The sequence below is a fragment of the Procambarus clarkii genome, chromosome 21 (assembly GCF_040958095.1).
Source record: "Procambarus clarkii isolate CNS0578487 chromosome 21, FALCON_Pclarkii_2.0, whole genome shotgun sequence".
Taxonomy (NCBI): Eukaryota; Metazoa; Arthropoda; class Malacostraca; order Decapoda; family Cambaridae; genus Procambarus; species Procambarus clarkii.
The window spans coordinates 17,680,060-17,695,593 of NC_091170.1; positions in this window are offsets into that span (position 1 = coordinate 17,680,060).

Genomic DNA, 15,534 nt, shown 5'->3' on the forward strand with positions numbered 1-15,534 from the left:
CAGAGATTTGGGCATCACAAAGATGGCTGCCAACGCCCAGTGAGGTGCGGAGTCTGCAGCCAGCCCCATGATACAAAAACATGTATTGATAAATTCAAGGCAAACCACCCTGTTCAGGCAAAATGCCCAAATTGTTCCAAGGCACATCATGCCTGGAACTTGAAATGCCCTGAAAGGCTCAAAAGGCTTCAAACGAACCCCACCACGCCAACAGCGGAGCCGAAACCCCCACCAAAACGAATACCAGCTCCCATGCCCACTAAAACCGCGTGGGGTCTACCCATTCAGGAAGAGGGGGCACACGGCCCTTCACCATCGGCCATGGTGAAGGGTGAGAAGACAGTACAGGACAAAAAGAAAGATGGAGGACACAAGACTCAGGTTCAAAGCAGTCGGCCTCCCATTTCATCCAGCAAGCACACTGGGGCCAATAGGAGTAGCAATTCCAGTGCCAAAGTTACCACCGAGAAGGGTCTAAAAGCCACTAGGCCTTCAACCTGCACAACATTAAATAGTGCTCCCACTGAACTGAACGCTCTCTGGCCAATGCTCAAAACTTTGGTCACTGAGTTAATCGAAAGTCTGCTGTCTTCACATGGAATCAAGCAAACCACAGAGACTCGGAAGACAATTGAGCACAAGCTCAAAAAATTCGAAGATGTAATATCCATACCGTCAAGACAGCAGGGCAAGAGGCACCCCCATAAAAAGCAGATAGAGTCCAGGTCGTCGGAAAGCGACATTGATGAGGCAATTTCAGGACCACTAAGAACCTATACCCCAATTGCAACTTCCATGGCGTGTTCATCAGACTCCATGGATACCACGGAATTATCAGCACATTCCAAGAACCTAGAATTCTAAAGATCCTGCAATGGAATGCGCAAGGACTGCGCACTAAATTGCAACACTTGCAATGCATAGCAGCAACCAAAGGCATAGACATCCTGATACTACAGGAGAGCTTGCTTCGAGCCGGATTAGAACCTAAAATCTCAGGCTATCGAGGCTTCTTCCTTCCATGGATCAATGGGCAATCCAGGGGATGTGCAATCTATGTAAAAAGTGACCTGATCTCCAAATCCATAACCAGCCCACCCAATTGTGGAGCAGGGACAGAGGTAATGGGAGTCACCATTGAGCTAAGACACGACAAACTTGAAGTGTTCAATGTGTACAGGTCTCCACAAGCCGAAATGGATCTCTCTGTGTTATTTGGACACGCGACAACAACAAACACAATCAATTGTGGAGATTTTAATGCCCATCATCGATTGGCACTGGGCTCGAACAAAACAAATGAAGCCGGCATACACATTACACATCTACTGGACCAGCTTCCAGAAATACAAATCCTAAACAAGAATGAACCTACCCACATCCAAGGAGGCAGATTAGACCTAACCTTCGTTTCAGCCTCCCTAAGAGATGCAGCAACATGGTCAGTTGAGCCACACTCACAAGCGACCACTATGGGGTCCAAATTGATCTTCAGTTAGACCTACCCACCCCACCTCCGCCTCCATCTGAAGCCTGGAACTTTGCTTTAGCAAACTGGGACCGATTTCAAAACCTCATTTCAGAGTGGCAAAGAAACTATGATCTTCCCGAAGACATTAATCAGGCAGAACAAGAATTTGTCAAAGCGATTCAAAGTGCAGCCAACCACTCAATCCCACTGAAAAAACAGTCCACCGGACACCATAAAGATCATTGGTACTATTGCGAACGTGTCAAAGAACTCAACCATAGACTCAATAGAACAAGAAAGCTATACAAAAAGCAGCCAAGTGACCGCAACAGGATCTTACTTTGTGAGGTCAAGGAACATGTACATCGAGAGACCAGACAAATAAAAGAACAAAAGTGGCTAGAATGGTGTTCACACCTCTCTCGGGGAGATGTGGCAGCAAATTCACCGGGCCAAAGGGAATAAAACACCTAAAGCTCCACACCCCAAAGATCCTCAACAGGAAGCCGAAGTACTGGCAACCAGGTTTGCAGAGAGAGCAGCCAGCAATCAACTTCCACCAGATGTATTAGCAGTACAGACCGGACTAGAGGAAGAAAGGTGGCACAGAATCCTTACAGCATGTGAAGAAGTCTCTGACACTAATGCCCCCTTCACACTGGATGAGCTCAATCGGGCTAAGGAAAACTCCAAGGATACATCCCCTGGAGCCGACAAAATAACCTATAAAATGATTAGAAACCTCGGCCCAGAGGGAGACGCTGCATACCTAAGGTTAATTAATTTAGCCTGGACTTCTCAAACTAGACCTTTTGCTTGGAATAGAGCAGACATAGTGCCGATCCCAAAACCCAAAGATCCAGCTAATCCCAGGCCCATCTCTCTCCAAAGCTGTGCAGCCAAGACGGCTGACAGAATGGCACTCAACAGACTGGACTGGAAAATGCCTAAACTGCACCATGATATATATGCCTATAGAAGAGGGGTTGGCACAGTGGAATGTATTACAACTCTGTTAGCCCACTTGAATGACAGACCAGGAATGCTGATATTCCTGGACCTCGAAAAAGCCTTTGAACTGGCTAGCGCCCCAGCTATTCTCTGCTGCCTCATTGACAAAGAGGTCAGAGGCAACCTGCTCTCCTGGACCAAAAACTGTCTCATAAACAGAGAAGCAAGAGTAAAACTTCATGGCACAGTCTCTGAGTACAAAAGACATTAAAATGGTACACCGCAAGGAGGTATTCTTAGCCCTCTTCTCTTCAACTGTTTAATGGAAAGAATAATGAGGTTGAAACTCCCACATCACTGCAGGCTGCTAAACTACGCGGACGACTTTGTCATCATCATAAAAGGAAGGGATGCGGCGCGCCTTGCACCCAAATGCTTAGACTGCATCAGTAAAGAGGCAAAACAGATTGGGATCAAACTCAACCCCTCAAAGTCAAAGGCCATGCCCATAAAAATAGCGAAGCCCAACATCCAACTCACAGTACAGGGTCAACCAACAGAATGGGTCGACACCTATCAGTATCTAGGAATCATCCTGGACACACACATGAATTTTAATGCTGAGGTCACATACTTGAGAGAGCGAACTGCGGCCCAGACGGCAATCCTCAGGTCGCTAACCTCCCTTTCTGGAGGAGCCAATCTGCAAGTCCTTCGCACATACTATGTACAGGCAGTCAGATCAGTGATCGATTATGCCGCACCTGCACTCACAAATCTATCACACCAACAGTGGAAAAAGCTTGAAGTTGCCCAAAACAATGCTATGAGAGCGGCACTGGGAGCCCCCATGTGGACGAGGCTTGAAACTCTTAGACTAGAGACGGGTTTGCCCTCTCTACAAGAAAGAATATCACAAAGGACAGCTACAATTATCAGTAAGATAATTATTTCTTCTGATCCAATCCCAGTACGGCAGGCTTTGGTGGTTGGACTAGGCCAAAACAATGGAAACTCTTGGGTCGCAAGAGCAGGAAAAGTCCTAAACAGACTACATTTAAAAAACATGATTCTTGATAGAGAGGGTGATCATCCACACCCAAATTACACTCCTTCCGCGCCGTGGGAAGAGCCTACTTTCAAAATAGTAATAGAAAGTCTCCCAATGAAAAAGGCTGCCTATGATCCGACAATCCTAAAGCGCATAATAGAAGAGCAAATGAATAGCATAGCAGTAGCAGGAGCCACCCACATCTTCACAGACGGATCGGTGGACACAGAAAATGAGAGTGCTGGCGCTGCTCTTTGCACGACCAGCGTTCAGGCATATTGGAGACTGGGAGGACTAGTATCATCAACCCAAACTGAGCTGTTTGCCATACAACAGGCATTCGCATATGTGATTGCACAAAACACTCAAAATGCAATCATACACACAGACTCAAAAGCTGCACTTCAAATACTAGGACAAAAACAGTGGAAAGATAATGTGGAAATAATTACCACCATTTTGTATCAAGGAGCAGTCGCTAAAGGCAAAGGCCTCAACATAACTTTAAACTGGATCCCATCCCATATTGGAATCCCATTAAATGAAAAAGCTTATGAAATTGCTAAATTGGCAACTCGTCATCCAGTGATACATAAAACAATTCAACCCAGCCTAGAGAACATAAAAAACATCATCACCAAAAAACTCTCACATCTCAACAAAGCCTACCTACACCAGAGAATAGCTGAAGGTTCGCCATCTGCAACATGGTATCTTCAGGCAACCAAATTAGAAAGGTTAAATATCCCAAAAGGAATCCACAGGGAAATAGCAGTTAGGCTATATAGACTACGTCTAGGTTACAGATGCAACTGGGAGATTGGTGAACCCCGACAGAGAGAGTGCATCTTCTGCCAAACTGTCACAGAAAAGCCATTACTTCACTATCTTCTGGAATGTGAAGCAACCAATGACCTTAGAAGAGCTTTAAGAGTTCCTGAATCATGCAGTGGCCACCCTGAAGCCATCAACACAGCCACTCTCCTGGTCAACGAAGGTGTCCAGCAGCTGGACACCCTCATAAAGACTGTGAAGCAGTATCCTCCCCCACGATAACAGCTTGATGGTTAAATGCAACCTCAGAACACTGGGAAAAAAAGAAAAAATTGTACCACTTACGGGCTATTCATGCCCGTGCCACCTCTTGGGTGGCTTAATCTTTATCAATCAATCAGTGGGAAAATGTTGTAAGTGTGGTGCCTCAGGGCTCTGTCCTGGGTCCTCTGTTGTTTATAATATATATAAATGATTTAGATTCAGGTTTGAGTTGCAACATTTGCAAATTTGCCCATGATACGAAAATCAGTAGGGAAATTAATTCGGAGGAGGACTCACTATCACTTCAAGTTGATCTAGATAGGGTTTTGAAATGGTCGAAGATGCAAATGCAGATGCAGTTTAATGCTGATAAATGTAAAGTTCTGAGGTTAGTTAATGATGATAGGGTTACAAGATACGAGCTAGATGGTGTTGAGATTGCGAAGTCGAATTGCAAAAGGGATCTGGGAGTTATGATTAGTAAGAATTTAAAACAAAAGGATCAATGCATAAATGTTCGTAATAAGGCAAATCGGACACTTGGATTTATTAATCACAGCGTTTGTAACAAGACACCTGGTGTGGTTCTCAATCTATATCTTGCTCTAGTTAGGCCCCATTTAGATTATGCAGTTCAGTTTTGGTCGCCATATTATAGAATGGATATAAATTCACTTGAACGTGTCCAACTTAGGATGACTAAGTTAATTCCCCAAATTAGAAATCTTTCATATGAAGAAAGATTAACAAAGCTTAAGTTGCATTCACTGGAAAGGCGAAGAGTTAGGGGTGACATGATATAGGTTTACAAGTGGGTGAATGGACATAACAAAGGGGATATTAATAGGGTATTAAAAGTATCAACACAAGACAGAACACGAAACAATGGGTATAAATTGGATAAGTTTAGATTTAAGAAAGACTTGGGTAAATACTGGTTCAGTAACAGGGTTGTTGATTTGTGGAACCAATTGCCGCGTAACATTGTGGAGGTGGGGTCCCTCAATTGTTTCAAGCATGGGTTGGACATGTATATGAGTGGCATTGGGTGGTTATAAATAGGAGCTCCCTCGTATGAGCCAATAGGCCTTCGGCAGTTGCCTTTGTTCTTATGTTCTTATGAACATTTATGCATTGATCCTTTTGTTTTATATTCTTACTAATCATAACTCCCAGATCCCTTTCGCAATCTCAACACCATCCAGCTCGTATCTTGTAATTCTATCATCATTACCTAACCTCAGAACTTTACATTTATCAGCATTAAACAGATTGGCATCTGCCAACCCTTTGACCATTTCAAAACCCTATCTATATCAACTTGAAGTGATAGTGAGTCCTCCTCCGAATTAATTTCCCTACCGATTTTCGTATCATCGGCAAAATTGCAAATGTTGCTACTCAAACCTGAATCTAAATCATTTATATATATTATAAACAACAGAGGTCCCAGGACAGAGCCTTGAGGCACTCCACTTAAAACATTTTCCCACTCTGACTTGATTCCATTTATACTAACTCTCTGTTTCCTTTGGTATAGCCATGCCCTAATCCAGCTTAATATAGCACCCCCAATACCATGAGACTCTATCTTTTTAATAAGTCTTTCATGTGGCACTCTATCAAAAGCTTTGCTAAAGTCAAGGTACACAACATCACAATCCTTACCACTATCAACTGCCTCAACTTTGCTAGAATAAAAAGATAACAAATTTGTTACACATGAACGGCCATTTATAAAACCATGTTGCGACTCAATTATTAATTTATGTTTTTCAAGATGAAGACGAATTTTATTTGCATTATAGATTCGAGTAACTTTCCCACAATAGACGTTAGGCTAATTGGTCGATAGTTAGACGCAAGTGATCTATCTCCTTTCTTAAAAACTGGTATCACATTAGCAACTTTCCAAAACTCTGGCACTCTGCCTGACTCTATTGATTTATTAAATATGGTTGACAGTGGGTCACAAAGCTCCTCTTTGCATTCTTTAAGCACCCTGGCAAACACTTCATCCGGCCCTGGGGATTTGTTTGGTTTGAGTTTTACTATTTGTTTAAGAACATCCTCCCTGGTAACTGCTAAACTCGTCAACCTGTCCTCGTCCCCACCCACATAGACTTGTTCAGCTGAAGGCATATTGTTAAGTTCCTCTTTAGTAAATACAGATACAAAATATTTATTAAAATTACTACTCATCTCTTCATCACTATCTGTTATTTGACCTGTCTCAGTTTTTAATGGACCTATCCTTTCCCTAGTCTTAGTACGATATAACTGAAAAAACCCTTTAGGATTTGTCTTTGCTTGCCCTGCTATGCGAACTTCATAGTTTCTTTTTGCTTTCCTTATCTCTTTTTTAACATTTCTAACCAGTTGTACGAATTCCTGTTCTAAAGTGACCTCCCCATTTTTAATCCTTTTGTACCAAGCTCTCTTTTTACCTATAAGGTCCCTCAAATTCTTTGTTATCCACTTTGGGTCATTGGTATTCGATCTATTCAATTTGTAAGGTATACTACGTTCCTGTGCTTTGTTTAGAATATTCTTAAATAAGTTATATATTGAATCCACATCGAAATCCCCATTTACGTCACCTATCGCTGGGTTCATGTCTCGCTCCAAGACCGGCCCCCACCCCATACCCAAGACTTTCCAATCAATTTGTCCCAAAAAAATTCTAAGGCTATTAAAATCAGCTTTTCGAAAATCTGGCACTTTAACAGAATTTTCTCCTACTGGTCTATTCCATTCTATGCTAAATCTGATTTCTTTGTGATCACTGCTCCCTAGCTCACTCCCTATTTCGATGTCATTAATTTGCGTTTCCCTGTTAGTTAACACTAAATCTAAAATATTATTTTCCCGTGTTGGTTCCTTAATGTGTTGCGTAAGAAAGCAATCGTCAATTAATTCTAGAAAATCTTCTGCTTCACTATTCCCTGTTTTGTTCAACCAGTTTATTCCGCTAAAATTAAAGTCACCCATGACATAAATACTGTTAGATCTAGATGCTCTAGATATTTCACCCCATAGATGCTTTGCTTCCATTCTGTCTAAATTTGGTGGCCTATATATTACTCCTATTATAATATTATTAGCTTTTTCGTTTAATTCAATCCAAATAGTTTCTGTGTGTGGCTCTGTTTTGATTCCCTCTTTGAGACTACATTTCAAATTGTCCCTAACATATATGGCTACTCCACCTCCTCGTCTAATATATCTATCTGTGTGAAATAGTTTAAATCCATATATTTGATATTCAGCTAATAGTTCTCTATTTTCTACATTCATCCACGTTTCGGTAAGTGCAATAATATCTATTTTTTCTGTGCAGACAAGAGCATTAATTCGTTAATTTTATTTCTTAGACTTCTACTGTTAGTGTAATATACCCTAAGTGAATTGTTATTTTGCGGACCTTCTCTTTCCCTGATCGTTTTGCCAATTCCTTTCTCCCACAAACACATACTTTTATTACCTCCTTCCTCCAAATCAATTCCCATACCTCTATCTACTAACAGTTTAAACCCAAACAAACACCTCTAACCACTTCTTCTAGCGAGTTCGCAACAGCAACAACCCCAGCTCTCGATAGATGCACCCCATCACGAGCATACATTTCATTTCTTCCATAGAAGTGTTCCCAGTTGTCTATGAAAGATATTGCATTTGATTTGCAATATCTTTCCAGCCGGCAATTGACACCAAGTGCCCTCGATATCCATTCATTTCCCACTCCCTTTCTTGGAAGAATGCCACATATGATCGGGATTCCTCCCTTGCTCCTAACTAACTCTATGGCTGTTTTATACCTCTGAATCAGTTCCTCACTCCTGACTCGACCAACATCATTTCCTCCCACGCTAATGCAAATAATGGGATTGTTCCCATTACCAGCCATAATATCATTCATGTTGTTTATAATATCACCAATGCCAGCTCCGGGATAGCAAACCCTTAACCTGTTCCCCCTATCTCTAGCACAAAACGTTCTATCCAAATACCTTATCTGGGAATCTCCCACAACTAATGTTTGCTTAGGTACTTCCTTTACTTTCTGAGGGGCCTGCGCTTCCTTTCTCTTCGTTGCTTTCCCTTTTGCGCGATCCACAGTCTCTCCACAGCACTCGTCCTCCAAAACGTCAAATGAATTTGAAGTTGCTATGGCGTTTGAAGGCGGCTTTATCAAAGTCTTCTTAAGGCCCCTGTCTTTCGTAACTCTCCAAGACGAGGTCCCTTTACTGCTGGTCTCCTCCTTCGTTACTTCTCGTTGTTTTTTAAGCTGACGCACCTCCTCCCGCAGAGAGTCCAACTCTGTCCTCAGGGCTCCCACTAGAGTCACCAGGTCCTTCACTACAACTTCCATATTGCTATGATAATATAACAACACTCAGGAGCTCCGGTTAACACAACCTCTCACTGTGACTTCACCTGACCGACTGGACGGCTCAGGCCGGGCACGGCAAGGAGACACTGTTTCCAACATTTTCCCGTGTTGGTTCCTTAATTTGTTGCGTAAGAAAGCAATCGTCAATTAATTCTAGAAAATCTTCTGCTTCACTATTCCCTGTTTTGTTCAACCAGTTTATTCCACTAAAATTAAAGTCACCCACGACGTAAATACTGTTAGATCTAGATGCCCTAGATATTTCATCCCATAGATGCTTTGCTTCCATTCTGTCTAAATTTGGTGGCCTATATATGACTCCTATTATAATATTATTTGCTTTTTCGTATAATTCTATCCAAATAGTTTCTGTGTGTGGCTCAGTTTTGATTCCCTCTTTGAGCCTACATTTCAAATTGTCCCTAACATATATGGCTACTCCCCCTCCTCGTCTAATGTATCTATCTGTGTGAAATAGTTTAAATCCATTTATTTGGTATTCAGCTAATAGTTCTCTATTTTCTACATTCATCCACGTTTCGGTAAGTGCAATAATATCTATTTTTTTCTGTGCAGACAAGAGCATTTAATTCGTTAATTTTATTTCTTAGACTTCTACTGTTAGTGTAATATACCCTAAGTGAATTGTTATTTTGAGGCCCTTCTCTTTCCCTGATCATTTTGCCATTTCCTTTCTCCCACAAACACATACTTTTATTACCTCCTTCTTCCAAATCAATTCCCATACCTCTATCTACTAACAGTTTAAACTCAAACACCTCTAACCACTTCTTCCAACGAGTTCGCAACAGCAACAACCCCAGTTCTCGATAGATGCACCCCATCACGAGCATACATTTCATTTCTTCCATAGAAGTGTTCCCAGTTGTCTATGAAAGATATTGCATTTGATTTGCAATTTGATTTGATTTAGGCAAAATGATCAGGGAAAGAGAAGGTCCGCAAAATAACAATTCACTTAGGGTATATTACACTAACAGTAGAAGTCTAAGAAATAAAATTAACGAATTAAATGCTCTTGTCTGCACAGAAAAAATAGATATTATTGCACTTACCGAAACGTGGATGAATGTAGAAAATAGAGAACTATTAGCTGAATATCAAATATATGGATTTAAACTATTTCATTCAGATAGATATATTAGACGAGGAGGTGGAGTAGCCATATATGTTAGGGACAATTTGAAATGTAGTCTCAAAGAGGGAATCAAAACAGAGCCACACACAGAAACTATTTGGATAGAATTAAACGAAAAAGCTAATAATATTATAATAGGAGTAATATATAGGCCACCAAATTTAGACAGAATGGAAGCAAAGCACCTATGGGATGAAATATCTAGAGCATCTAGATCTAACAGTATTTATGTCATGGGTGACTTTAATTTTAGCGGAATAAACTGGTTGAACAAAACAGGGAATAGTGAAGCAGAAGATTTTCTAGAATTAATTGACGATTGCTTTCTTACGCAACACATTTAGGAACCAACACGGGAAAATAATATTTTAGATTTAGTGTTAACTAACAGGGAAACGCAAATTAATGACATCGAAATAGGGAGTGAGCTAGGGAGCAGTGATCACAAAGAAATCAGATTTAGCATAGAATGGAATAGACCAGTAGGAGAAAATTCTGTTAAAGTGCCAGATTTTCGAAAAGCTGATTTTAATAGCCTAAGAAATTTTTTGGGTCAAATTGATTGGAAAGTCTTGGGTATGGGGTGTGGGCCGGTCTTGGAGCAAGACATGAACCCAGCGATAGGTGACTTAAATGGGGATTTCGATGTGGATTCAATATATAACTTATTTAAGAATATTCTAAACAAAGCACAGGAACGTAGTATACCATACAAATTGAATAGATCGAATACTAATGACCCAAAGTGGATAACAAAGAATTTGAAGAACCTTATAGGTAAAAAGAGAGCTTGGTCCAAAAGGATTAAAAATGGGGAGGTCACTTTAGAACAGGAATTCGTACAACTGGTTAGAAATGTTAAAAAAGAGATAAGGAAAGCAAAAAGAAACTATGAAGTTCACATAGCAGGGCAAGCAAAGACAAATCCTAAAGGGTTTTTTCAGTTATAAGAACATAAGAACATAAGAACAAAGGTAACTGCAGAAGGCCTATTGGCCCATACGAGGCAGCTCCAATTCTATAACCACCCAATCCCACTCATATACTTGTCCAACCCGTGCTTGAAACAATCGAGGGACCCCACCTCCACAATGTTACGCGGCAATTGGTTCCACAAATCAACAACCCTGTTACTGAACCAGTATTTACCCAAGTCTTTCCTAAATCTAAACTTATCCAATTTATATCCATTGTTTCGTGTTCTGTCCTGTGTTGATACTTTTAATACCCTATTAATATCCCCCCGGTTATGTCCATTCACCCACTTGTAAGCCTCTATGATGTCACCCCTAACTCTTCGCCTTTCCAGTGAATGCAACTTAAGCTTTGTTAATCTTTCTTCATATGAAAGATTTCTAATTTGGGGAATTAACTTAGTCATCCTACGCTGGACACGTTCAAGTGAATTTATATCCATTCTATAATATGGCGACCAAAACTGAACTGCATAATCTAAATGGGGCCTAACTAGAGCAAGATATAGCTTGAGAACCACACCAGGTGTCTTGTTACTAACGCTGCGATTAATAAATCCAAGTGTCCGATTTGCCTTACTACAAACATTTATGCATTGATCCTTTTGTTTTAAATTCTTACTAATCATAACTCCCAGATCTCTTTCGCAATTCGACTTCGCAATCTCAACACCATCTAGCTCGTATCTTGTAACCCTATCATCATTACCTAACCTCAGAACTTTACATTTATCAGCATTAAACTGCATCTGCCAATCCTTGGACCATTTCAAAACCCTATCTAGATCAACTTGAAGTGATAGTGAGTCCTCCTCCGAATTAATTTCCCTACCGATTTTCGTATCATCGGCAAATTTGCAAATGTTGCTACTCAAACCTGAATCTAAATCATTTATATATATTATAAACAACAGAGGTCCCAGGACAGAGCCCTGAGGCACTCCACTTACAACGTTTTCCCACTCTGACTTGACTCCATTTATACTAACTCTCTGTTTCCTTTGGTATAGCCATGCCCTAATCCAGCTTAATATAGCACCGCCAATACCATGAGACTCTAACTTTTTAATCAGTCTTTCATAAGAACATAAGAACAAAGGTAACTGCAGAAGGCCTATTGGCCCATACGAGGCAGCTCCTATTCTATAACCACCCAATCCCACTCATATACTTGTCCAACCCGTGCTTGAAACAATCGAGGGACCCCACCTCCACAATGTTACGCGGCAATTGGTTCCACAAATCAACAACCCTGTTACTGAACCAGTATTTACCCAAGTCTTTCCTAAATCTAAACTTATCCAATTTATACCCATTGTTTCGTGTTCTGTCCTGTGTTGATACTTTTAATACCCTATTAATATCCCCCCGGTTATGTCCATTCATCCACTTGTAAACCTCTATCATGTCACCCCTAACTCTTCGCCTTTCCAGTGAATGCAACTTAAGCTTTGTTAATCTTTCTTCATATGAAAGATTAACAAAGTCACAGTGAGAGGTTGTGTTAACCGGAGCTCCTGAGTGTTGTTATAGCAATATGGAAGTTGTAGTGAAGGACCTGGTGACTCTAGTGGGAGCCCTGAGGACAGAGTTGGACTCTCTGCGGGAGGAGGTGCGTCAGCTTAAAAAACTACGAGAAGTAACGAAGGAGGAGACCAGCAGTAAAGGGACCTCGTCTTGGAGAGTTGCGAAAGACAGGGGCCTTAAGAAGACTTTGATAAAGCCGCCTTCAAACGCCATAGCAACTTCAAATTCATTTGACGTTTTGGAGGACGAGTGATGTGGAGAGACTGTGGATCGCGCAAAAGGGAAAGCAACGAAGAGAAAGGAAGCGCAGGCCCCTCAGAAAGTAAAGGAAGTACCTAAGCAAACATTAGTTGTGGGAGATTCCCAGATAAGGTATTTGGATAGAACGTTTTGTGCTAGAGATAGGGGGAACAGGTTAAGGGTTTGCTATCCCGGAGCTGGCATTGGTGATATTATAAACAACATGAATGATATTATGGCTGGTAATGGGAACAATCCCATTATTTGCATTAGCGTGGGAGGAAATGATGTTGGTCGAGTCAGGAGTGAGGAACTGATTCAGAGGTATAAAACAGCCATAGAGTTAGTTAGGAGCAAGGGAGGAATCCCGATCATATGTGGCATTCTTCCAAGAAAGGGAGTGGGAAATGAATGGATATCGAGGGCACTTGGTGTCAATTGCCGGCTGGAAAGATATTGCAAATCAAATGCAATATCTTTCATAGACAACTGGGAACACTTCTATGGAAGAAATGAAATGTATGCTCGTGATGGGGTGCATCTATCGAGAGCTGGGGTTGTTGCTGTTGCGAACTCGCTAGAAGAAGTGGTTAGAGGTGTTTGTTTGGGTTTAAACTGTTAGTAGTTAGAGGTATGGGAATTGATTTGGAGGAAGGAGGTAATAAAAGTATGTGTTTGTGGGAGAAAGGAATTGGCAAAACGATCAGGGAAAGAGAAGGTCCGCAAAATAACAATTCACTTAGGGTATATTACACTAACAGTAGAAGTCTAAGAAATAAAATTAACGAATTAAATGCTCTTGTCTGCACAGAAAAAATAGATATTATTGCACTTACCGAAACGTGGATGAATGTTGAAAATAGAGAACTATTAGCTGAATATCAAATATATGGATTTAAACTATTTCACACAGATAGATATATTAGACGAGGAGGTGGAGTAGCCATATATGTTAGGGACAATTTGAAATGTAGTCTCAAAGAGGGAATCAAAACAGAGCCACACACAGAAACTATTTGGATTGAATTAAACGAAAAAGCTAATAATATTATAATAGGAGTAATATATAGGCCACCAAATTTAGACAGAATGGAAGCAAAGCATCTATGGGATGAAATATCTAGAGCATCTAGATCTAACAGTATTTATGTCATGGGTGACTTTAATTTTAGCGGAATAAACTGGTTGAACAAAACAGGGAATAGTGAAGCAGAAGATTTTCTAGAATTAATTGACGATTGCTTTCTTACGCAACACATTAAGGAACCAACACGGGAAAATAATATTTTAGATTTAGTGTTAACTAACAGGGAAACGCAAATTAATGACATCGAAATAGGGAGTGAGCTAGGGAGCAGTGATCACAAAGAAATCAGATTTAGCATAGAATGGAATAGACCAGTAGGAGAAAATTCTGTTAAAGTGCCAGATTTTCGAAAAGCTGATTTTAATAGCCTAAGAAATTTTTTGGGTCAAATTGATTGGAATGGCTTGGGTATGGGGTGTGGGCCGGTCTTGGAGCGAGACATGAACCCAGCGATAGGTGACTTAAATGGGGATTTCGATGTGGATTCAATATATAACTTATTTAAGAATATTCTAAACAAAGCACAGGAACGTAGTATACCATACAAATTGAATAGATCGTATACTAATGACCCAAAGTGGATAACAAAGAATTTGAAGAACCTTATAGGTAAAAAGAGAGCTTGGTACAAAAGGATTAAAAATGGGGAGGTCACTTTAGAACAGGAATTCGTACAACTGGTTAGAAATGTTAAAAAAGAGATAAGGAAAGCAAAAAGAAACTATGAAGTTCGCATAGCAGGGCAAGCAAAGACAAATCCTAAAGGGTTTTTTCAGTTATATCGTACTAAGACTAGGGAAAGGATAGGTCCATTAAAAACTGAGACAGGTCAAATAACAGATAGTGATGAAGAGATGAGTAGTATTTTTAATAAATATTTTGTATCTGTATTTACTAAAGAGGAACTTAACAATATGCCTTCAGCCGAACAAGTCTATGTGGGTGGGGACGAGGACAGGTTGACGAGTTTAACAGTTACCAGGGAGGATGTTCTTAAACAAATAGTAAAACTCAAACCAAACAAATCCCCAGGGCCGGATGAAGTGTTTGCTAGGGTGCTTAAAGAATGCAAAGAGGAGCTTTGTGACCCACTGTCAACCATATTTAATAAATCAATAGAGTCAGGCAGAGTGCCAGAGTTTTGGAAAGTTGCTAATGTGATACCAGTTTTTAAGAAAGGAGATAGATCACTTGCGTCTAACTATCGACCAATTAGCCTAACGTCTATTGTGGGAAAGTTACTCGAATCTATAATAGCAAATAAAATTCGTCTTCATCTTGAAAAACATAAATTAATAATTGAGTCGCAACATGGTTTTATAAATGGCCGTTCATGTTTAACAAATTTGTTATCTTTTTATTCTAGCATTGTTGAGGCAGTTGATAGTGGTAAGGATTGCGATGTTGTATACCTTGACTTTAGCAAAGCTTTTGATACAGTGCCACATGAAAGACTGATTAAAAAAATAGAGTCTCATGGTATTGGGGGTGCTATATTAAGCTGGATTAGGGCATGGCTATACCAAAGGAAACAGAGAGTTAGTATAAATGGAATCAAGTCAGAGTGGGAAAATGTTGTAAGTGGAGTGCCTCAAGGCTCTGTCCTGGGACCTCTGTTGTTTATAATATATATAAATGATTTA